The 26,541-nt window shown below is 38.5% G+C and overlaps 1 long non-coding RNA gene across 1 annotated transcript; it reads right to left on the bottom strand.

The window, feature by feature from the left end:
- On the bottom strand, nt 1–26,541 carry LOC115947318 (uncharacterized). Its single transcript, XR_004549594.1, has 3 exons — nt 26,417–26,541; nt 1,911–2,035; nt 1–522 (listed from the first exon to the last, which is right to left on the bottom strand). It is a non-coding gene; the product is annotated as an uncharacterized lncRNA (long non-coding RNA).

Genomic DNA, 26,541 nt, shown 5'->3' with positions numbered 1-26,541 from the left:
TTTGCAGGTCTTGGATAAGCACTGCTTCAAAAAGAAGGCAAACTGCAGAGAAATATGATCTTTATTCTGTGGATATTTTGCAGCCATTTGCTCATTAATCATTCTTCTGGATGACTCATAAATACAAGATTAGTTAGTAGGTTAATAGAGGTAGAGCAAAAGTGCTGTCTTGCATAAAGGTTATTTAATTCTCTCTACTGTGACACTCTTTCTTCAGCTGCATATAACTTAAGTAAATGTTAACCATTCAGACTTGTGATTTCTGTTTTCTCTCTTTCTAAAGTTGATTTATGCATGTATTAAAATTGAAGATAACTCTGTGCCAGCTCACTTGCTTTAAACATATATGCTGTAGAATCGAGCAGTAGATCTTCAAGTCCTTCTACCTCTTCACAGGTTCAAGGTGTGTTTTATTTGGTGCAGTCTGTGTCCTTTTATCTGCCACCATCTTCTATATATTTGAACTGGTATTCTCTGGCTATATTATCTGCTGACACAATTCCTGTCCAGTCATTTCCATTTCTGCAAAATTCAAGCAAAGCATAAAAGGCTGTCAATTTAGAATGATGGCATTCACATTGATTTTCTTCAGTTAGAAATTACTGTCTAAGCTGCAGAGCAGGGAAGAATCATATCCTAAGATTCTCAAGTCACTGTGTTCAAGTGACCCATGACTGCACTGTGCTTCATAGTACTTCACTGGCTTTGGGCAGCAGAGTAATTTCTGCAGAATTCCTAATACCCTAATCCCACTGTATTCTCCACAGCTGATTTAATGAACCCCCACTGCCTACAGGGAGACTAGCACCAACACTTATTTGCAGTGATATTTAACATATGTAGGTTCGTGTGTATATAAATATATCTGCATGTGTGTGTGTGTATGTATGATTTAAGTAAAAATTAGGCTGGCTTCATTAGAAAGCCTAATAAGTAGAAAAATGGTGGGGTTTTAGCTTTACCTGATGGTCTGCTGCTGTAAAATGCTTGAGGCTTTTAGATGATAAACCAGCAGGTTTTTAGAGATAAAAATAATACTAATAGCAGAGGTTTGCTGAGATCAGAAGCAAAGTCTCTGACTGCACCTAACTGGGCACAGCATCTAGCTTCAAAGCACTGAAGGAGATGGAGGTTATGAGGCATTAGGCTGGCAAAAAGTAGCAGCTTAGCTCTGTGGAAGCAAATCAGATCAGTTGGGCTGATTTCAAAACAACTGGAAATCTACTTTAACATCTTCATTCTCTTATCAAAGAACTCAGACTGAGGGTACTTTTAGATGATTCCTGATGGAGTATAACAGTTTTAATTCTCTCATCATTCGCATGTTTGTACATTAGTTTTAGTTTGGGATTTACTCTTAGATGAGCTAAATATTCCTCGAGCTGGGAACTTTCTTCTAGGGTAGGAGAGATCTCCTGCTTAGTGTGTCTGGCACTAGCACTTGGGAAATCAGACTTCCTATTTATGGCCCGTCAATATTTGGTGAGGAATTAAAAAGGATTAAAAGACAGCATCTCTTTGGGGCCAGACTCATGTTTCCACAGTGCCTATGTGATATACCTATGGTCCTAACCTCTATCCTGTTGTGGACCATCCTAAAGAGTGCATTATTCCATGAAGCACCATTTCATAGTCTGATCTGTCACCTGTATCAGTAACACAGCATCAGTAGCACAAAGCAAGACTTGGTAGTCATTGCAAAGGAGAACATGAGCCATGGTGTCTGGGATTTTACACAGAGCACACTGGAGCAGTTATGGTTTGTGTGTGAGATGGACAGACTGGAGTGGGCTGCAGCCCTAAGAAGCATGTGTTGCTGAAGTGCAAAGGGTTGTGGACAGCTCTAGTGCTATGGTGTGCCCATATGTGTAACATGGATGAAACATTTCCTAATGTCAAGCACAAGAGACTTTGACAGCAAAGATGCAAGCCTGATCCTGTCTCCTGGCTGGTAACTGTAGAATACTTGCCCACATTTGTTCTTCTTTGCTTATTCTTTCCTTTTCAAATAGCTCCACTTGGGTGAAGAACACTCCTACAAAATGGGAGGCTAACATAAGTAACACATAGAACAATAAAAGGAGACAACAAAGAATTACATCTCCATCAGTTTTACTACGAGTGGGGTTTTTGAAGCGCAGAGTTTTTGTCATTATGTTTTTCCTAGATTATTTCCAGAGGGCTTTAATTTCCCATAATATAACCATTTCACATTCTCCATTGCTCAGTTACATGCTGTTACTATAAAAGCTTTTGGCTTTGCACATGAATAGTTCAAACATTTGTAGACGGTAGGTTATCCTACCTTCCTCTGAAGATTGGAAAGGTTTGCCTCTACATTTGTAATTTCAATGGCATTCCCGCAAATATCTGAATTTAGATTGGGGTCAAGTTTGCCTACAGGGGTGAGTCAGTGTTTAAAGGAATTATAAAGTAGTTGCTCCCATCTTAGCCTGGTTCGCTCATTTCATTTCATACTTTACCTGTGATGTCTGCACAAACCCTTTCATCTCTAGCTTTCCAATGAATACTTAAAACTGCTCACATTCTGTATGACAAGGAATTGATTCTGAAATACTGTAGCCATGCAGCAAATCAGTATTGATCATCTCCACAGACAGAAAGGGTGAAATTACATAAGTATTAAATACTTTCATTTTTCATATGTATTTAATTCCTATTCTGCTTTATACAAACCCCAGGTTATGGCAGGGGTGACTAGTTGAAATGAAGTTGCTGTTATCCTACCAATTAAAACTCTTATTTTTTAAACTGTAAAACTGAAACTAAATGAGTTAAATATGGTGTAGCCTAAAACTTGAGAAGTTTCATCTGACCAAAAATGTAAGGAAGAATAAGTGAAGAATGGATAGCAAAATAACCCAGAAAAACTTTAATTTTCTACCTTTCATGCACACTGGCAACCTCAAATGACTGTAGAATCTTGAAGTAGATAAATACCAGTAGAGAAAGAGGCACAGACAAAGAAAATAAGAAAAGAATTGATTGTGCCAACGTACTCACAACAAAGCCACAAGAAGAGAGACTCAATTAACTGTATTACTCTTATTTCCTTAAATCTTTAAATCCATCAGTGGTCCTCAGACTATTTGTGAGAATGTGAAGCAGCTCTTCTCACATCCCACTAATCACAGTGTCTGCATTTCTCATGCGTTGCTTTTTTAATTGTATGGAATTAATTTCTTAGGGTGTGGAGAAGTGTTCTTTGTAATGTTTCAACGTCGCTAGCCATTAAGAAAGAAGATTTAACTATTAAATCAGTTGGTCATAATGAGCCAAAAAAGGCTATTCTTAAGGTAATAGAGAAAAGCTTTAGAAGTTTCCAGTTTCTTTAACTGTACAGAATGTCAACAAGACTTTCTAAATTGCCTCTGCCCTTTTCATACAATCCCGCTTACTTCTGATTGCAGCATTTACTGCGTCTTTCTCACCCAGCTGTGCACCAACCTAATGCTGTCGCTTTATCATTTCTCTCCAGCCTGTTCACCTCACCAGAGAAGCATTGTTCTTTGCAGAACATCCCCTGATGCTTTGCCAAAGCCTAAATTTGAACAGCTCCAATGCCTCCCCTAAGAGGTTGATAACACTGTAATTAGTCTTTCTATTTGGCAAATAATTCTAGCTTTTCAGCCTTAGTTTCCCCTTTCTTTGTTTAATAGATACTTTCTTTCCTGTATTCACAAGCAGTACTTTTCATCTCTTTAATATCGCCCTTCTGGGCAGATTTCCTGCTTCTGCTTCCTCTGTTTGGAGTTATTTTATGCACACTTAATTCTTTTAACCTTTTTCCTCATGATCTTCCATAGCTTTTGGTATGCCTTTAAAGTAGCTGAAAACATTAGCTTTTCAGCCAGGATGCATGTGCATCACTGATCATGGTGACTTTATTAAGATTACATAAAGGGCATTCCACTGAAGACATATTTCGCTGAATAATTAAATGTTACTGGAAAAGTAGCATCTTTCAACAGTCTTCTGCAACAGCCTCACCAGACAATCCTCTGTTCCTGCAGGATTCTCCAAGGGCACTTACAAGAGGAAAACTGCATTGAGTTAGGGATTAAAAACCTTGTACTGTCCTCATGAGTTTAGAAAAAGCAGCAGTAACATGACATTTCTGACACACACGATATTTATGTAGAGTTTTCTTGAAGTATGGAAGTGTTGAGTTATATGGAAAAAAAGAATATCTAAAAGCACAGGATTTGATTTAAAAGTTAACATAGAGATCAGAGGAAAAAACTAGTTAAGCCACTTTAGGGCATATGTTTTTATATTACTTTAAATGGGCTCTGTTATAGGAATTTTTCATCTAGAAAACTATTCAGATAGTTCAAATGTCTACTGGAGAGTTATTGTGCCATATTTCGAGATCTAATTAATTTTAAGTCAATTTCCTGAAAGTATGGAATGGAGGAATTCAAATCTTGTTAAAGTGGAAATCTCAGTGTAGCCTTAACAATAAAGTTATTGCTCACATTTTCATACTCAAAAAAAATAAATTTCCATGTGATTTATTAGGTAAGTGAAATATTTAAACTCAATTTTCCCTTGGTACAATTGTATGTGCATGCCTAGACATGTGAGTTCCTAAACAACAAAAAATAGAGATGGATCTTTGCTGCATTAAACAGCCATCTGTACAAGACTGACTAATTTATTTCATTAGTCATCAGTACACACAGAATAAAAGTAGCCAAAGCAAAAGAAGACAAACTTTATCTTCCAGACTGACAACTTTAAACTCTGAACAGACACAATGGAACACTTCTCAAACCACTTCTCTTCACCTGGCAAATGATTGTTCATAAATTAGACATAGTCTGTTTTGTCCATCTTAGCTAAACTCAGAGTTGTGTTTTGCATCCTAGGGATAAATCCCAGTCACCTAACAAAATGTTGATGTAGATGATGGCATTGAAGAGCAGTATTCAAAATCCATTTATTTGTGAGTCTGTGTTACATGATTCCAAGTTACTGGAAATGGGCAAAAGCGCTCCAAGGGACACTGTTTCTCCTGAAGAAGGAAAGGGTGAAATAAGTTTATTCAACAGTGCCACATAGATGGAGGCAGCAGACAGGGCATGCTTCTCATTACTCTCCCACTGAACAAGGGCCTAGAGTCAAAATATGAGCACCACACTTGTTTCAACAGTAGCTGTTATGACACGAGAGGTTACAGGAAAGAGCAAGAGGTGTTGCTTTCAGAAGCAGCAGGGCTTTCAGCAAATGGAGAGGCAACTCTTCAGCTCCTCTCTATACACCACAAACATTTTGCTTTGCTATATCTTGTTTCTCTTTGTGGGACTCCTTATAGTTGATTCCCAGCTTCCTAGAAAGAGACATGAAATGAGAGAGACACTTTTCTCATGCCATTTGTTGATTTTCACTGAAAGAGAGAAGCTCTTGCAACTCTGAACGGAGGAGAATGAGCATCACCACTCTGATCAGTGTCTTGGATTAGTTTCCAGCTTTATTCCACTGACAGTTTCTGTGCTGTAAGAACCTCTGCCTGTCTCCTACTCAAGAATTCACTCACAGCTACCTCTCCTGATTGTTGTCTCCTGTTTTTTAACCCTCTCCCTACCCCAACATGTTAAACAACCTTCTCATCCTTTAATAATAGAATACCTGGCAAAGTTACTTCACTTTTGACCATGTCCCTGGTACTGTGCTGAAGCTTGTCTCCCTCTAAAAAAAGGCTTAATTGTTTTTAATTGAAATTAAGGCACTTTAAATCCATTTTGTTTACACAGATCTAAGACTGCCATGGATCAAAGCTCACCCTGATAGCAGTCATGAGAATCTGAGTGTGCTATGTGAGGTATCACACCAGCCGCAGCTAAGACAGCTCAGTTTCTGAGCAATGACAGCACATAGATTGTAAAACAGCCAAATAAACAAAGCCATAAAATATAAAATTAAACTCTTCCCCTAAAGTAAGGATAACCCCAAGAATTGCAGGTTCTAAATGCTATTGCACATGCATGATTATCCTTCTAATGAATCCTTCCAGTGGAATTTATACCTTGGCTACCTTCAGTTGAAATACAAATACAATAAAATACTTAGAACAACAAAACCAACCATATTAACACTGCTTTTGTGACCTCTCTGTATATTCTCATTTCTTCATTATCACTGTATAAGACTAATAACACATTATTAAGGCCTTTTTTTACTTGCCTGAATGAAATTTATTACTTCAGTCTGAGGAGAAGTAAATGCTGTATCAGGAATTAAGACAAAGCTAGCATCTATGCAAAACAACAAAAATTTTACATTGGAAAAGTCTAATGTTTTACAATGGCAATGCACATTCTTCTTAAAGAAATGAATCACCTCTAGCAAAGAACTGAGATATTTATTCCATTCTGTCATTATTCATACAGGTTCTGTAAGCCAAAATGCAAATGACTTATGCTATATCATGTAAAATATCACTTTCTTTATACTCAATTCATCTTGCCCCCTTTTTGACAAAATGGCATTCATTACCTGGAATTGATCTGCTTAATAAAGAATGAGGGAAGAATAGATGCACTCTCCTTGCACCAGAGTAAGTGAAGTGTTTCAGAAACCTTACTGATTCACAAAGCACTTAATCTTTGAACACATAAAAGTTGTTTTGTAGCAAATATGAGTAAACACACGAATAATATATTCTTTGGCTCAGTGCTGTGAGCACTTTAGTGGCTGATAGTGAATAAAGAGAAGTATGCTAGTCACACTCAGATCGGGACAGAAACTGTGCTCACCATTGTGCTGGTTTTTGCTGGGATAGAGTTAATTGTCTTCATAGCATCGAGGATAGGTCTGTGTTCTGAAGTTGTGCTGGAACAGTGTTGATAATAGAGGCATGTTTTAGTTACTGCTGGGCTGTGCTTACAGAGAGTCAAGACCTTCGCTTCCCACATCTCCCCACTGCTCAGGGACTGGCTGGGTGTTAGTGGTTGGTGGTAAGCAATTGTTTTCATGCACATCACTTGTATTTTGGGGGGTTTATTTTCATCATCAACATTATAATTGTTATTGTTGTTATTATGTTATTGTTATAGTATTATTATTATTTAATTGAACTGTCTTTATCTCAACCCAAGAGTTTTTCTCACTTTCACACTCTCTTTTTCTCCCCCATCCCATTGGAGAAGGGAGTGAGTGAGGGGCTGTATGGTGCTTAGTTGCCAACTGGGGTTTAACCACACCAACCATAAAAGGTAAAAAGGCTTGAGTTGATAGCTATGCCTGCCATGAACCAACTCAGAAATGAGAACTGGACTATACCACATCCCACACCCAACAAGAATATGCAGGGCCAACACTGACAAGGACAGAGGGCAGTTATTCCAGCCAGTGGATTACATGGCTTATCCTAGTGCCAGGGGAGGACTATCTGCAGTGTGAGCTTCCTGGCAAGGACAACTTCTCATGCACAGGGACAGTGCAGTCAGCTCATTCTAACAGGAGCAGCCTGTGTTCAGGCATTATCTTTCTTTAGGGTCCTGTGACACTAAGATAAGCATTGTTAAGACTGAGCTAATGGGCCAAAGTAGTTTTTCTGGTATGCCATGGAATGGACATTCCTGTTCTAACACACTTAGTGCCTGATTCATATTGATTTTATATGAACCTCTACACATACATCATAATGGAATTTTACCAGAGCTTAAAAAAGTAGACTTTTCCCTTGCAGTTATTACAGTGTCCACTAGACCATTTTGCAAGTGTAAAAGCAAAGTTGAAAAATAGAGAACAATTACCCTGTGTAGGTATAAGAAGGGAAAGAAGTAGAAGAGAGAGGAAGGGAGAATGTGCTAGGAAAAAAAAAAAAAAGCTATCTTAAATAACCTATTTTGTTGAAAACAGGAACATTTACTTCTAGCAGAAGCATCTTCCTCAGCATGTCCCACCATAGATTTACACAATTATTACAGATAAATTTATTCTCTTCATTCTGTCTTTGGAACAGGTCCAGCTTCTGATTAAGTCACTGGATATACAGCCATTAACTTCTTAAATTTAGAATCAAACTTGTGCCTAGGTATGCATTTTAGTGGTGGCATACATCATATCACTTACAGCTTGTTATTGTACCTGTTTGTGAAATATAGTGCATACTAACCTTGGAAGAAATCACAGCTTGTAGAGACAAATCTTTTCTAGCAGTAACCTTGCTTTGCCTTAGCTATTAATTCCACTGCATTTTGTATTGTCTTTAATTAGTGCATCTGTTAATTGTTCAGTTCAACACATAGCATAAGCTAAATCAGTAGTGTATAAAATAAAGACCAAACATCTAATCTAATATGTATTTAACGTACAAAGGCAGTGCTTTTCCAAATTGACAATCATTCTGATTGGAAAATACCTTTACGATCATCGAGTCTAATTGTTAATCTAGCATCATGTCTGGATGCAGGTATTCGCTACCCCAAAAAAGAAAACACTCAACATTAAAGGACTCCACTTGAAAAATTGTCGTGGTTTAAACCAATCTGCACAGCTTGCGTGGTTTAAAACCCCACCTCAGTCTCCCGCAGCACCAGACACCCCTTTCCCCCCCTTCCCTGTTCCCGGAGGGATGGAGAGGAGAACCGAAGGAATGTAACTCCCACGGGTTGAGATAAAAACAATACAGTAACTAAGGTATAACACAAATCACTACTGCTACCACTAATAAAAACAATGATAGAGGAAATAAACAAGGAGAGAGAATACGATACCACCCGCTGAAACTAGCCAAACCCAAAAGAGAGCTAGCTCCAGCCCCTTCCAGCCAACTCCCAGTTACCTCCCTGAGCATGATGTGCTGTGGCATGGAATACCTACTTGGCCAGCTTGGATTGGGTGACATATCTCTGCTTCCTTCTGGTTTCCCCTCCTTCCTTGGCAGAGCATGAGACTCACAAAGTCCTTGGACAAACCAAACATTTGAGCAGTAACTCAAAACATACTTGCTATCACAATGTTCCCAGCCCAAAAGTCAAAAACACAGCACTGCACCAGCTACCAAGAAGAAAAAATGACTGCTACTGCTGAACCCAGGACAAAAATCTTTTGAGATGTCTGTGTAAATCAGGAGCCTAAGTTCTATTTTCCAGTGTAATCAGAAGCATTTTGTTTGTCCATGGTGTTTGGGAACTTAAATGACCAAGTTTAATTTTAAAATGGGACATAGATACTTTTGTAAATTTTACTTCTCATCTAGTAGTTTGTATTCTGTTACATACAAGATATCGTCAAGATGGAGTGTTGTTCAGAATGTGTGGGTTAAAGCCCTTCCTGAATCTTTGTTAACAAAGACAGGCCTTCCTCACAGGAGAAGGGAAACTTCTATTTTCAAACCCAAGCAGATGGAGCTTGTCTAGCCTTGTATGGTCTTCCATCTAAGAGAAGGGCACTCTTATAAAACCTATGACCTGAGGACTTTGCTGTCACTGTCCTAGCTAGCTAAGCCATGGCAATTAAACCTCAGGTGTAAAAGCTGGGGCCAGTTCTGCACACGCTGCCCTCACCTAAAAAACATCCACTGCACAGGCTCTCATTTGTCTGTATGGACAGGTGAAGGTCGAAACAGCAGGTGACAAGGTGCATGGGAAGCTGCAGATCCAACCTTGCATGCAGGCAGACCAGGGCATGGGTTGCTTGTGATTGCCCACGAGATGTCAGTCCTGGTCGGACATTTCCTGATTGCCTAAGCTGCCTTATTTTCCAACCAGTTTTGTATATCCCACATGACCTTGGTCACTGTGTTTGTAATAAGTGTGGGTAAAGCCCTTCCCAAATCTTCGTTTGCAAAGCCAAGCCATCAATCAATCATTGTCAAGATGGGAAATCTGAACCTACTGAATGTATTGGTATTGCAGATTTCTTCTTTTCTAGTTTCTCATTCATATCACAACCTTTGACAGACGTCTGGAAATACTTTTCATCTTCCTTCAGGTCTTTGCAAATCTCTTTTGAGGAGGAAGGGATTCAGGAGTCATTTTTATGAGCATTTTAGGTTTCCTTGTATGCCAAGTAATAAATGTGTAAAATAAAGGACTGCTATCAATAAGCATATAAATTATACATTCAACCCATGGCATGGATCAGTTCTAAGACAAATACCCAGCCACATGACAAAACCCAGGATCAACGGACTCCAATGACTTCTGATATATTACCAGCCAGAAAGCAGAGGGCATTCTTATTCCCTGGAAGACGATGTTTCAGTTCCAGTAAATATTCATTGACTGTTAATTTTCTGAGTAGCTGTGGTCCTGTTATAAATTTTGCCAGTTTGTGTAAGTCAGCAAAAGGCCATGGAAGCTGTTAATATCACATATGTACAGCTTAAGCCACGCATTGCAGTGACCACTACAGGAGACCAAAGTGACACGGACTAAGCCAAGCTAAATTCTTCAGGAAGGTTAAGAACAAGAAAGGAAAAAAGCTTTTCCTACACTTGCATGCTTGCTCTGTTATTTTATTATGCCTTGTTCTCTGGACACTACAGCTCTTTACCATCTGGCCTGCAGGGATGCAACTGATTTCAACAGAACTGAGATGCAAACTACTTTTGGGAATTGGGCCTGGAACTTTTTGGATTAGGCACAGTGATTTAAAACAAAACCCCAAACAAAACATGTTTTTTAATGTCTGGCTCCTCTAGACAGCTGAGGCCTCCAGACACCGTAATTTTAAATTTTAAATACATTGTTATAGTTAATCACAAGAAGGCACAAATCAAGACAAAAGTAGCAAAATGAAAAAAAAGAAGAGTAATTTAGTGCAGATGCTGTTGATATAACTGCTTTAGAAGCACTCCACTTCATTGTGTGTGCCCTTTCTAATTTGTCATTTCCTTCATCTGCTCCAGGCACTTATTTCCAACACAGAATACTGCAGAATACAGTATGAGCTGGGTATTAAGAAACATGATTATCATGTTTTAATAAGAGTTCTCCCTCTGACTTCCTGAGTGAATTGGGCAAATCACTCTATATACTCAGTTTTCCATTTGTGTAATGGATTATAGCTATACCTGGACCACAACTTCATCACCTAGTAGCATCACTTAGACAGCTTGGTACCCATTTAACATATCCTTAAGAGCTGCAGCTGTGATTCCTGTCAAATCTATATGGGAGAATTTTTCTTCTACGTCTTTCTGCTATTTCTAAAGATCTTGAGGAAGGTGAAATATGTGGACCATAAATTTTATACTGAAGAGAGAAAAAAACATAATGAGCCAGTATTCTGGGAATGATCAGGATTGTAGCTGGCCACTGTGCTGCCTATAAAAAGAGGTGCTGACAGCAAGCTGCCAAGGCACATTCATCAGGGCATTTGGCAGTCACCAATGGCTGCAATTTGGTGTGTTCTACAATTTATTTTTTGGGATCATTTGGTGTCCGTGGGAACACTATGACACAGGTCAGAGGATGATAGATCAGATTGGATCAATGATCGATTCCAGTTACTATTCCACTTTCTACTCAGCATGATATTACACTTATAGAATTTTACATTCAATGACATCGATAATTTGCAGGCACTAATGAAGTAATTTGTCACAAGGGTACAATATTTCTGTCACCACTTTTTAAGGAAGATATAACTCATACTGACAGTCGCTGCAGTTCAGCAATAGAGCAAGGTGAAACTTTTGGACTAAATACATTTAATAACCCAAAACAAGTAGATTTGGGTCAACTGTTCTGCAAACGAACTCAGATCAAGGAAGTCTCTTTTCTAGCTTGGAATATATCTGCTGTCAGTAGCACAGCAAATAATTTGGAGCTGACAAAGACTGGAATGCTATTAAGAATGAAAAATAAACAAACCCAAATGCAACTAAGTGCTCACAAAAATGTTATGTTTGTTTCAGGAATGAATAAAAATGTAAATTGAGTATTTGTAAGAAAGAACTTTGAATTTTAATGGGAAGATCAATAAGAAGGTGACAGACTTCAGCCATCACTGTTCCACTTTCTGGAGAGAAAATTCTTCACTGACTTCAGTCTGCATTTACCTGGTTAGCAAAACCTTGATTTGCTCCCATCTTTTTTTGTTTTGTGATCGTCTTGGATGCAAGACTTATCTCCAGGGCCCCCTTTGGTTAACATGAAAGAGTATTATCCTATGAAAGCATCCTCCAAGGTCACCCAAGTAGTAAAACAAAAATAATCCAGTGACATTTCTAGTGAACAAATTAAGCAGTCTGAGGCTGCAGAACACCAAAGTCTCAATGCGCTTTCATAATAGCAGATTTTCACTTCAGAGAATAGCTCAGTGTTGACCACTGAGAAGGATAATGCTGGATCAGGGTCTATCACCTCTAAACTTATATTGTTTATTAAAACTCTTTTGGTGAGAATGGCAGACATAGGCTATATTTACTGTTGATTAAAATATTCGTTGTCACTTGCTTTATGGTACAATGGAAAAGAAAATATATTTTTCTAACTAACTTCAGGACTCATTTAGTGAATCTGGGACTTAAAGTATTTGAGTCACTATGACCCCCCAAAAAAAAATATTTACTGCTGCATTAGGAGAAGCATATTTCTTTAAATCATCATAGATTTAGTCCAATATTTTAGACAAATTAGAACATCAAAGATTGGCTGCGAGGAAACCTATACAATCAAACACTATCTTGGAAGGATGTCTAGGATGACCTAAGCCCATTAAAGCTTTAATGTTCATAGTGCCATGACAATATCACACATGATTCTATTGGCAAGAAGAGCAAAATTATATCAAAAAATGAAGAGAACAAAAACTGAATGTTAAAAGGGCCTGTGATGGCAGTGGTAATTCCAAATGTGGGTGGTCATTTTGAGGGAGGCTCCTTACTTTGTCCAAAGGAACATCCCCATTAGTGAAATAGGTTCCTTTCTTATGCAATGATTCCTACTGTGTTCTGGTTTATCAGTTCCTTCTCCTCATTATGAAGTAAGTCAAGAAAATAAATAACAATCATTGTATAATAGAAGCCAGATTAAATGATATGCCACGTGGTGTCTGATAATTAACTAAATAAGATTCCCTCAAACAAGCAAATCTAACTTGGTTTTATGGCTACATTAAAATGTGAATCTTAAGCAAAACAAGAACATAAATCTCACTAGAAGATGCTATAGTAAAAATCAAACTGGATTGTGAGTGAAGAGAAGGCTTTATTGAAAGCCATAAAACTTCTTCAGATGTCACTGGAAAAAATTACGATAATAAAATCAGCTCCAGTTTAATGGCTTGGTAAATGAAGAGAATATTATGAGGAGTCCTGCAGGGTGGTTACCGTCTACCCCATTATCACCTCCTCTCTACAATCACAAAGTGCTTTCTCTAAATACCTCACTTTGAGCTGTTTACCCTTGGGGGGGCACTCCTCTCTCCCCACTGACAGGTTTTGCTGAGCAGTGCATCCTTTCAAGGAAGCACAATTCTGGTGAGTCAAAACCTGGTGCAGACAAAGGATGCATCACCATCACTCCAGGGAGATGCCTCAGGAGACTACATGTGGGAGACTTAATCTGTCAGCAAAATGCACAAACAAAATGTAAGATGGTGATTTGTATATGGAGGAAGTGCCCATTAACAGAACAATAATATCCTAAACTAGGATTAAATCTCACATGCTGTATTCAAGAGTTTCTTTTTTTCCCTTAAGGAAAAAAACAGATCAGCATATAACACCCTGCAGACCTCTTACCATAAAGTGGGGGAAAGCCCATGGCTAAAAATGAAAATAACATGGTGTCTTTTCTTCCTTATATCTAGCCTGAATTTACCCTCTTCTAGTTTAAAACAATATCCTATGGCAACAGGCTCTACTAAAACACCTCTCCCCATCTCTCTTATAAGCCCCTTTAATTACTGGAAGGCCACAGCAAGATCTCACTGGAGTCTTCTCTTCTCCAGGCTGAACCCCAGATCTCTCAGCCTTTCTTCTTAGGAAAGACACTGATCCTGGGCTCAGCAGCAGCAGTCATTTTTCTCCTTCTTAGTAGCTGGTGCAGTGCTGTGGTTTTGACTTTCAGCCTGGGAACAGCACTGATAACACTGATGCTTTTAGTGGCTGCTCAGTAATGTTCAGTCTGACCAAGGACTTTCTGAGCCTCATGCTCTGCCAGGGAGGAGGGGAAGCAGGGAGGAAGCAGAGACAGGACATCTGACCCAAACTAACCAAAGAAGTATTCCATACCCCAGCACATCATGGCCACTGTATAAACTGAGGGCAGTTACCCTAAGGGTTAGATCACTGCTCAGTCAGGCTGGGTATTGGTTGGCGGGTGGTGAGTGGTTGAATTGTCTTCCCTTGTTATTTCCCTTATCATTATTATTATTGGTGGTAGCAGCAGTGATTTGTGTTATACCTTAGTTACTGGACTGTTCTCACAGAATCACAGAATCCCAAGGGCTGGAAGGGACCTCGTCCCCATCACTCTGGGAAGCAGGGGGAGGAAGGGGGTGAGTGAGCAAGGGCTGTGTGGTTCTGGATTCCTGGCTAGGTTTGAACCACGACAGCACTCCATCCTTCTTATCACTTTTGTGACCCTCCTCTCAACCCTCTCCAACAGGTTCATATCTTTCATGTGCTGAGGGCTCCAGAGCTGGATGTGGTGCTCCAGGTGAGGTCTCATCAGTGTGGAGTAGAGGGGCAGAATCACCTCTCTCAATCCTCTGGTCACACTTCTTTTGTTGCAGACCAGAATATGGGCAGTTTTCTGGGCTCCAAGCACACACTGTTGGGTCATGTCCATTGTCAGCTCATGATAGAGGGGTGGGGAAGTTTCTTATCCGATCATTCATGGGTCTGCAAAAGTTACATTTAAAGCAAGGAACTGAAATGTGATTTTCACATCACAGTGCTCGGATTAGCAGTGAGTCCATATTAGTAGAGTATGAAACTGCAGGTTTCCTCCAGCTCTTCTTTATTTAAGTGAGCTGATAGGAGTTGTGAAGCACATAGGCATGAATATATCTTTCTAAAAAAGATATATGAATATAGCTTAAAACCAACTAGATACCACAAGTCAACCTTATTAAAAATATTAAACATCCTTGTATGGGCAAAGCTGTGGATCATATTCATTTGAGGCACTGATGCATTAAATGAAGTGTTGCCCTTATGTGCTATCAGCAACATCCCTCTATATGGTGTGAATTCCACATGAAGTAGGCAAATAGCTTTATGACCACTATTTTCTTGGTTTTGTGCTTAACGTTGTTTTCTCACAGAGAAGTTAATGATGGTGGTGTTTGTTCAGCAGCCCAGAATGAGAGCTAAACTGACAGCCTGTGTCACAACTGCAGTTTGTAATGGAATTCTTAAAGAGAGGGACAGATCTAAAGGGTAAGCTTCAAATATTAGAGGTTGAGAGGAAGAGAAAGGGCAGATAACAGATTACTATGCTTTGAAGCAATGTGAGAAGTGGGGAGGTAAACAGTTCCTTGAAACAGGAAGAAAAAGCAGAGTCAGGTTCTGATTTTGCAGGGGTTGATGTGAAATACTGGGAAATGGTCATTCTGGCTATCTCCACACCAAACTATGTTGCTCTACACAAAAACTGTGTCCCCAGTCTTGTGCTTGTTTAAGGGTTTGTTCCTAGCTCTACAGCCAAGGCAGCCCAAAAGTGAATGAATAGTTAGAAAGTTATTCTATACCATGATCTGCTAGCAATAGGGCTAAATACATCCACATGGTGAATCAGCAGGGGATACAGGAATGAGAGGTCAATACTGTGTGTAGGTTGTAGTGCAAGCTTGCAGGGCCACAGATTACTGACAATGAGCATATTAATAATGCCTGCATTAATTTGCATATCTTCAGGGGGTCCTGCCTATTCTTGAGTTTCTTCTCTAGTTGGAAACAAGCAAATTGGAACCAGAATTATTCATAGCACATCAAGCGTACTTGTACATCAAGTTAGCCAGCACTGTCAGCAACATCTTTTAGAGTTCTTTGAACCTCCAGTTTCCAAATTGTAGCAACAGAATAATGCAAGATAATCTTTATATTTCATTTTAGAGAGGGCTGCATCTCAGCCTGCCAAGGAAACACTTACAGAAGTAAAAGCTAAGGTGGGGAACAGGTTGGTTGAATGCTAGCAGGTCTTGAATGCATTATAATGAAACAAGAAACTGTGAATAAGTCAACTTTCACAATGTAATGGAATTATACCAGTGTGAGATCTAGAGAAGGACAGCACAGTATGACACATGAAACCACCTTGAGGTATGTTATTCAAAAGATAAGCAGTTTTTCAATTGCCCCAATTTATTCCAACTAATTTCACCTTCATCAAGGTGAAAGAGAGAGTATCTCACGCAAATAGCTGACATCCCCACTATAAATCAGATGAGGATGTTTGAAATCAGCTTCTCTGTATCTTAAGGGTAATTAAAGAAGCATAACTGCAAAATGCACTGTGATTTACACAACTTTTCTGGATGATTTATTAATTCTAGCTATAGTGGGTAAACAGGGCAAATAAGAACCTAAAAGCAATGTTTTAAGCTAGCATGTAGGTACTTAGATATTTTTTAAGATAATCCTTATTTCCTTTATTAATCAACATGAAAACTGAAAGAATAATTTGGGATGTATTAGAATGTTTTGATTTTTTTATTTTTATTGGGATTTTTTTTAGTATTATTTTTTTCCTTCTGCCTGAACAGTTCACTGTATGTGACCTTTTCCCAGGGGTATGTCAAATTTTATGCTCTGCAAAAGATTCCAGGGTTGTTAGTTAGTGTGTCTGAAGGAATAACTGGTTTACAAAGCATTAGCTCATTTTGGCATCCTGTTCCATAAAAAGAGAACTAAATGTGTTTCATAAAAAGTAAAAGGGAGTCTACTTGAAACCAGCACCAGCAAATCATCCAGCAGTTTAATTTCAGCCTGTAGCACTCTGTACTATTTAGGATCATATATTTAAATATCAGCCTGGCACAAGGTTACATTTCTATTTGTTGAGCAGCAGAATTTGTGTTCAACAATACAGATGTTAAAGACTCAGAGCACTGGCAGTTCAGAGCAGCTATAAAATAAAGCACAGTGCAAGTGAAGCTGGGAAGGGAGGGCACTTGATAAATCCTATACATCTTCTGTCTAATTTAATATACTTTATTTTTATTTACTTATTCTAGAAGAAGAATGAAATCAATTGAAGAGAATGGAGAAGAATGGCACAATGAACATGCACAGTTTATTCCGTTTGGTGTAGTGATATTCATCAGGTATAAGCTGATCATCACAGATGCTGAATAGATCAAAATACACCCAAGTAATTTTTCTTCCATGTATAGTGCCATAAATCAGGCAAGAATATTTTTACCAGGGATGGACTGTCTGAAACACCAGGATTTGGCTACTGCTAGAGGCAAGAATGGATGTAAGATTGAACTGTGGCTTGATCTGATATGGCTATTCCTATACAAAATCAGTGGTGAGAGCACTCATCGGACATTACAGGACAGCACTAATGAGCAGGGTGTTGTCAATGTCCTTGGCAAAGCATAGGCAGGAAGGAAACTTGCACGCAGTGATACTTTAGGCCATAAAAACTGAGAAGGGATTAATTGATTAAAGAGAGCTTTCCAAATTGTCAAGCACTCATCCAAATATATCATCTACAGCCCTGTACCACCAGGAACTGTTTCTGATTTCTTTTGTCACTGGAAACATGGAAATTGTTGTCCAGAGTATCCTTGATCAACTATTTCACTAATATTTTTCCATTTTTTTACATTTCTGCTTGTTCTACCATCACTAGGAACATATTACATGACATTTTATTCTAAATTTCAGTCATCTTTAATCAAAAATATAAAAAATGTTGATCTTCTTTTGTAACTGCCTAGAAAGAATATAAAAGAAAGCCTGGAAGTTGATTCTATAGATTTAGGGAAATATTCTTGTCTGAAAACTTTAATTCATTAAAAGAAACTTTTCAATGGCACACATGAGTTTTAATGATTTTTTTAATAAAGGTCTTTCAGCTCCAGTTTGGGATTTGCAGTCTGAGAGACAGACAGAGCCCACTCAATTCTGTAAGTAATTTCTTACGTAATTCAGAACCCTCACATCCGTAGTGAATGTCCTGATCAATCCCTTCCTGGCTCTTCTGGAAAATGCACTTTCTTCTTATGATTAAACCATCAAAATATTATTTTTTTGTGAACAACGTGGAAAAAATCTCAAGAACTCTGTTTCAGAGGCTGAAAGACAAAACCTTTCAGAAATATCCTGTATCAACACTTTTGATAAGTTGAGAACATGAGGGCTTTGGGGAAGGACAGGGAGGGCACTGAGACAGAAATCATGGTCTCTCAATGACAGTATTACCTTATGTTTTACAGCAGTTTAATTCCAAAAGTAAGAAGCTCCTTTGGTCACTAAGTCCTAGATGTATAATTCTCATTAATTTTAGGTTATGGTTATGCTTATATTACAATTATTAGTTCATAAATTATGGGGCTTATAGACTATCATCAGTTTTTTTCCTCTGCCTCACCTGATACAAATGAAAATTTTATCATTGTTGTACCAGGGTTCACTGTTATAAAGAAAATACAGAAAGTCTGAAGAAATATTTATAAAACCAGTGAAAGAACACATTTCTGCTCCAGCATACAGAAATTCTTGTCAGCTTTGTAACATATAACCTTTCTCTGACAAGAGGACTCTTTAGATTGCAGTACTGATGTTGTCTCACTGGAGAAGTGTGCACAAACATGGTTCAGTGTGCAGGGAGATGTTCCATAGTTTTCCTCTCTGTGGAGGAAAACATTTAGTGAGATACTTCTTTCATGACATCCAAGGAAGGATGCCTTCTCAGGCTGCACTTTAATAATGAGGGACAAAATCTAAACTAAGCTCTGGAAACCAATAGTAACTGTCTTTAAACGACTGGTGTTTACACTGATGTTAAATAGGATAGATGTGACAGAAATCTGATTAAAGTCACTTAGGTAAAAAGCATTAATTACTGATAATGGAGACAGAAGCACAAGGAAAGGAGTCAGAGGAGCAATTTCAGTTGGGGACAAGATGGACCTCTCCATCAAGATCTTATTAACTTACAGTAATGTTTCAAAACAAATAAAACAAAGTGGAAAAAATCATTAAGAATGAATGTAATAAATCAGAAACCTGCTCTTGCAGACTAAGTGCTTGTTTTCTAAGAGACAACTAGAAAGTAAGAAATAAATAATTCTAACATGATGCCCTCTATACCACGGTTAATAAAGCTACAACTGAGCTACCTATAGGATAGAAAGAACTGCAATAGAAGCTGCAATCTCTGCTTTAAGACTCTTTGAACACAAGAAAATTTGGTATGCAATCCCTGTTTTCAAGCTGTGACAGTTTAGCAGAATAGTGACAATTATGAAGTTTTGGGAAAACAGTTCTGATATCCAGTGTTTCCAGCACTTTGATTCTGGTTAGACATATAGGGGAGCAGGGGTATTTAAAATCCCATTTCCAATAAAAGCTAATTACTGTGTCCAGATCTTCAGAAAACTTCAAATCAGATATAGTGGAATGAAGCTTTCTTCCTCTTGTCTGTTCTCTCTTTGCTCTTAATGACACAATCCAAAAGCTTCTCATGTTTCCAGAAGAAACATATACCATAGGGAAGCAGTAGTTCCAAAGAATACTGACAAGCCAGTGGGAGCTCATTCAAACAAAAACATACTAAGGGGATGTAATCAGTCTTTTGAGTGTCCAAACTATAAATCACACTTTCCACACATAACTATTGAACACTCAGTATTATAGTCTAGCTAGAAATACATTTTGTGCCAAAATCTGAAGTCCAGAGAGACCATTCCTTCATATTGGAAGAATATGAAACTATAAAAAAAATGGAACAAAAAGTCCATTACATATCAACGCTAAAAACTGACATCCAGGACTCTTCTTTGCTAAGCCACAAAACATGATTTCAGTTTGAAAAAATCAAAACACTTCATCTGGATAACTGGAAAACCTATATTTCAGGCATTTTGATGTAATAAATTTCAAGAGCACCTTTTGATAAATGTGCTCTTTAGCAAAAAGTTTTTCTGTTAAAAGATCTCCAGCAGTGTGACAGTCAGTTCAGCTGCAAATTGCCCTGTATTCCTCTACTGTCTTGAACTTGTAGCGTTTTTCCAGGTAGATTTCAAAATTAAGGTCAGCATATGAAAAGGAACACATATGAAAAGGTTGGAGGAAAGGAATGTTGTTCAGTTCCCTCTTTGAGACTTTTGGTTTCTGTTGCTGGAAAAGAATATAGTTAGATCTTGATCTAAGTGGCCACTTACTTCTTGATTTTAGCCAATATACTTCTGAATATGAAAGACACACCTAAAGCCAATTTTGATACTTATAACTGATGAGCTTGTATTAATATCTCATCAGAAACAGGTACTTGAACTGATGAGAATTTAGGTATAACTTCTAATTGCATTTTTTTCTTGTATTTGAACAAGTAGGGTTCCATTTTTATGCACTTACAGGGCAGAGGATACTGACACGATAAATAAAACTTGTTTATATCCAGGAGGATCCCTGAAGAGGATGATGAAGAATACAATTTATATATAAATATGTATATGATCTGTTGGTTGGGATATTTTTGTTCCTGTTTACATAATCTTGTGCTTCATTGTGGTTTCATGATACTTATGGCAAGCCTGTGATTGGCAGCTCTGCCACACAAGGCTTAGTCAGAGCAAAAGCCTATGCACATTATTAGTAGTCAACCCATAGAAGGAAACTTGAAGGCCATTCTGTTTGAGATGATGGTTTGGGAATAGCACAAAATGCAATTAGTATTACCGTCAGTACATCTTCTTGTGTAAAAAGTTAAGTATAAAACCCTCATTATTGAACAGTGTGTTAAATAACTAAGATGAAAACTGCTCTCTGGGAAATACTCACAAAATGAAGTCTCTCAAATCACATTAATTTGATTAAAAACAGATCAGTAATTGTAGAATCCAGAGTTCATGTATATTTAGAAAAACAAGTAGTAATGCTCCTCGTGTGTTTATCACATTAGTGCAACTATCTCACTGTGATTAACTTTCAGCAATAGTGCCTGCAGAGCACCGATTAGAAAACACCTCCATACTAACTTACTTCAGCATAAACACCACATCACATGCTGTGCATTGGCAGGCTCCTATCTGACTTAAAAGAGAGCTCTTAGGTATACTGAGAGTGTTGAAATGTATCAGTTATGGTATGGAAAACCTCAGAGTTATCTCTGCTTACATAGAATCAGTAAACAACGTAGTGAGTAAAACACAGGGAATCCTGCCCAGTTAGGAATGTGACTCAGCCTGAGTATTTTGATGGTCAGACAATACCTGAAACATGCAGAATGAACTAGAAATTAACAATTTCTGCTACAAAAGCCAGTGCAAGGATGAATTAGTACTACACAGACCACTAATTACTCAATACCTTGGTTGACCTGAAGCACAGCCTGAGCCCCCTGCGTACTTCAATGGTCTAACAAGACCACTTGATCCGTTAGAAAGTTTCACTCAACGGAGACTTCCAGGCACATCAATCCCAGACATGTAATTAAACTCAAGGACACAGCTAACAAACTAATTTACCGCTTTTAGTTAAAAACAATGCTCAGAGAACACAGAATAAGGAGAATACAAAAAGAAACTAAAAGTAGAGTCTACATTTTCAGAGTCCTACTTAAATCTTCTTTTCCCACACTATTAAGCTGCCAAAGTGTTTGCTTGCAGGTGTTTGTAGAGTTCTTGAAACAGTTATAATTCTGTTCTGTTTGTAGCAATTTCTTGAATTTAGTAGTTCATATAAAACCCTGAACACTGAAAATTCACTGGAATACTAACAGTTTTCTGACAACTTAGAGAATTTGCTAAAATATATGACAAAGAAACAGATTCTGTCCATACATGTAAGAAGTCCAGTGAAAGGAGTCTTGCTCTTTCTTGACAATATCCCTTTAGAATGTGTGGTGCTGTCTTATCCAGCTCTATATGAAGCATCAAAGATACACAGTGTGGTGAGGAAATGCCCACTGACATATTGAACCCAGACTATCTCCACTGGATATTTATTGATAACTTTCTCCTTTAGGCAATTACTAATTTCTAGGCCAGGAATCATTTAGGGCTGACAGATTAGTCATGGTTATGGAAATTTAATAGTGTTTTTCTTCCTCATTTCCCTTTGAAGGAATGATTTGAAGACAGAAAGAGATGGACAAGAAATTTGGGCAAAGATGAGAACTCATAAAGTTCTTTAATCAAGCAGAGAAATATTTCATTGCTAAAATCCAGTCACTGGGAATAAAACGAGAAAAAGACAGGGTGGAAAGAAGGTAGCATGTGCTGACATGGTTCAGTTCAGCTTGTGACTATTTCCAGTAGCTGAATTGGAATCTGTATTTCCAAGAGAGAATCACTAGCTCAAACCAGAAGCTTCAGAGATTTAATTCAAGAATTAAACAGAATGATTTTATTGGTTGAAAGACAGACTATTTATACTTGGTGGTGCTTTCCTGCTTCAAAAATCTGACACATTTCCCTAAAAGTTGGATGAATGCAGTTTCTATCCCAATGCACAGCTAATGTTCCATTATCTTCAAGAAAACCTAAACCAGTCCTCGAAATACCTTTGCTTAGTGTCTAGAGTAGCACAAAGTGAATTTGGAAGTAATTTAGTTGTCCGCTTTTTTCTGATCCTGCATCCCCCTGTATTCCAGTATCCCTGCCACCAGTCTTAAAACCTTTCCTAATCATAAAATTCACCACTGCATTCAGTACAAACGGAGTAAGTTCGTAAGGCTTAAAGGCCTGCTTTTTAGCTGACAAGGGAACAACTCAAGATGTTCTTAAGATGATTTTGGAATAAGCTTGGTGAAGTATCCAATAGGAACTGCTAAAAGGATGTAGATGATCACTCATCAAGTAAAGAAAGGATAATAAACTGAAATTTATGTCATTTTCTATTTGAATAAGCTTCAAATTACATCAAGACATCTGACATTATTTGTAGTCTCAGATCTGAAGCTATTTTGAGATGAAAGCTTCCTGGAGTGGTCAGAGAGATGCCTTATCTGCTGTGTGCAAATTTTTTAGCAAACCTGGGCCATGTTTTTACATTAACCTGAAGGTGAATTAAAAATAACCTTTCCTGAATTTATGAATTTGAATGAAACCCACTTGGAACCCATTGGAGTCTAATGACTTCAACTTCAAACCAGAAAATATCAGTAGAGACAAAATTCCTTTGAAAAGCACTAGGACTGAGATACCATTCCTTATATTAATTTCCATCCTTGGATTTATGATATGACATTTAATGAGTGCCTGTTACCTACTAATGCTAAAAAACCAAGGTAACTCTGGTTCTGTGGAATGCAAGACATTTTATATGCTGGGATGAAGTTTTCAGATGTGTATCAGCAATGTGCTTGTTTTGGTCAGTCCTACTTCCAGAGGCTGACTGTCCTCTCAGAATGACACTGACACTTCTACATCACCTTGAATGTTGAGAACACCTGACTCAATCATGTTTTCCTGATCAGATATTAAGTGCCAACAAAACACATTAGTCCTTGGTTAACATCCTACCTACCGCAGATTCAAATCTCAAATGTTTAAGTAACCTTGTCATCTAAGGACACTTTGCCTGGGCCACCACTGCTGGTTAATGATGGCAAATGGAATGTGGCCATATGAAACTTCCACAACAATCAGAAACAAGGTTCTTGAAATGGGTTTCACTGTCTTCCTTTTGATGCAGGGCTCATACATTCAAGATGTATGCAAGGTGTTTTTCCTTCCAGCTTTAACAAATATGACAGTTACACACATGAGCAGATGTGATATAGTCCCACTGAGAAACACTCTGGCCGATGGAAGAAAGGATAGAGGCTTTGCACATCAGTTGTCAAGAGTACAGGCACATCTGTCTCAGTCCAGAAGAGGGCAAATCACTGTCAACTACATTTGAAAGACCATGATACAGTGTTGAAGAGAGACACACAGTGCCTGATGAATATGCATCATGAGTCTAACGACAGGTTTCCCCAAAATGAGAAAGGTCTCTGAGGCAAGAATACCATTTCTTACTTTACACCTGAGAATGAGATGACTCAAGGCAGCTACTTCTTCTGTTTCTGTTATCTCCACTTACATTCAAGTTGCTTTTGGAATGAATGTGCTCTTCTCAGACCTTTGTGTTTTATTACCCTTGGGATAGTTTTGAAGCACAGATTAAGAACAGACTCTCTTGTTTGTAGTTTAGTCTTTCATTTACATTTCCATAAGTGAGAGGGAAAGAAGTTCATAGAAAAGAACTAGCTCTAGAATAGTTAATTGTGTTTGTGCAGAAAAGAGGGCATCAAATCAGTGAGTTACATGTCTTCTCCTAAATGTCTAACTGATGCAGAGGCCAAGAGGACACCAGTGAATCAGATCCACTGTACCTGAGACACACTGTCTGAACACTCAGCAAGGACATGCTGGTTTTAGGACAAAGCACCATTGGTCATTCATGATTTATGAACAAGCAAAAGCTTAGTCAAAGAAGGAGCAAGAACTAAATAGTGCATATACAGCAAATTTGCCTTTCTCAGAAAGTCTGTATCTGGTCTGCAGAGTACCTGCAGTACAGGTATTTCTGCATTCCTTGTCTTCTCCATTTGTCTTTGATAGAGAATATAGAAACTACAGCCAGCCTCTTGTTTTCTCCTTTCCATTCACATCCAGACGGGTAGCAGCTATTTCCCAAAAGGCAGCAGAGACTGTAGCTCTTACTGGCCAGTGCACAAATGAGTACAAGGAGGGAGTGACACCCCCTCTGCCTTGGCAGCTTTTTACATCTACATGAGGCCATACATAGGAGGAAGCATGAGGTGCAGTAATTAATAGCTATCTATAGATGCTGGTAAGCAGTGAGGAGGAGCTTGGGCCTTCTAGTTTGTCCTGAAGTTCCACCAATACAAATTCATTTTGATGTGTTAAAAACCATCAGAGATCATCAAAGAGAATGACATGTGCTTTCCCAAAGCTCATGTGACAGGCTATCTGTCCCCTTTACGCACCCCCAATCAGGTAAAACAGGCCATAAAGAGCAAGTGACTGATGCTCCCAGAGTGATAAGCTATTGCTTCTTCAGTAGCTATCTGCCCATATACCCATACCACAACTTCTGCCTCAGGTTTGCTGCAGCAGATCCACACTGCAGGCTTTTAGACACAGATCCTAGGGCACAACCAGAAAGTGAGAAGAAAGGTTTAACTTTCATAGAGCTCTGCCTGGTTAGTGCTAGATCCTGCAGGAAAAACACTGGATTGAAAAAAGCCACAGAGGCTGGATTGAGGAAAGGGCTAAATTGAAGGCCAAGGACGTTGCCTATCTCAGTACACTCAGATTATACTCTTAAGAAGCAGTGAAGACCCCATAACAATTACTACCACACCAATTAAATATAAATAAACGTGTGACTGAAATCCCACTTATATTTCCAAGTCAGTTGACCAAAAAAGACAACTTCTGCTCAGAAAACTTGGATTTTGTATGCAGGTCATGTGGTGGCTGTGGACAGTGCTGCCATGCTGAAATAATTTATGCCATCCTTGTTTTCAAAGAACTTCTGCACTAGAAACACACTATCCAGACAAAAGCTCCTCCAGGGAAACCAATGCAGCCACACTTCCATTCCCCTTAGTTCATACCCTTATCTCTCCAGCAGCAGCTTGCAGGGAATTGTAACCTCTGACCCAGCAAGCCTAATACTGATGCTCGCACTTGAATGTCTGGAGAATATTAACAGTGAAATAACAGGTTGCATGTGAAACAGGCACAAGATGAATAGTACTCCAGAGCTGGCTTTGCTCCCATATCACACTAAAGCTCTGCAGAGCTTCATAAATGCCTGCAGAGATAGCTTTTTTCCTCATTCACAACATGAGGCTGTTTATTTGCAGATTTCCACTATGCGCAAATAGAAACATCATTGGTTTTGTTTCTTTGATATCATTATAGATGGACATCTCTGGCACTTAAGTAACATAATTTAACTTTTAATTTGGCCTGCCTGCCTGAAAAAGTATACTTCAAATGCTTGTGTTGTTTGTTCAACTGACCATTAAGCCATTAGCTTCCTCATGTTATATATTTTTCCCCCAGTCACTAATTTCAGCCACATTTGCCAGAGTATAACTAAATAAAGGAGAAAGACTCAATCTCTGTCCTGTACTGGGAAGTGGAATTAAAGCTTTTTCCATCTTGAGGCAGCAGTCTAACAGTGCGTGTCCCTTCCCATGTCACTGGGGTAGAACTAAATGATCTTTAAGGTTCCTTCCAACCCAAACTGTTCTATGATTATATACATATATAGGCTCAAGGTACTTACAGAACATGCTGCCACTCTCAGGCAAAGAGGCAGGAGATGCAGGAGTGTTCAGAGAACACGAAAGGAATTCAGTACAAGGTTAAGGTGTGCTTCAGGAATGCAACACACCCATCTGCAGGAAACCA

The sequence above is a fragment of the Melopsittacus undulatus genome, chromosome 4 (genome assembly GCF_012275295.1).
Source record: "Melopsittacus undulatus isolate bMelUnd1 chromosome 4, bMelUnd1.mat.Z, whole genome shotgun sequence".
Lineage (NCBI taxonomy): Eukaryota > Metazoa > Chordata > Aves > Psittaciformes > Psittaculidae > Melopsittacus > Melopsittacus undulatus.
The sequence above is the reverse complement of the archived record's forward strand: the minus strand, read 5'-3'. Positions and strand labels throughout refer to the sequence as shown.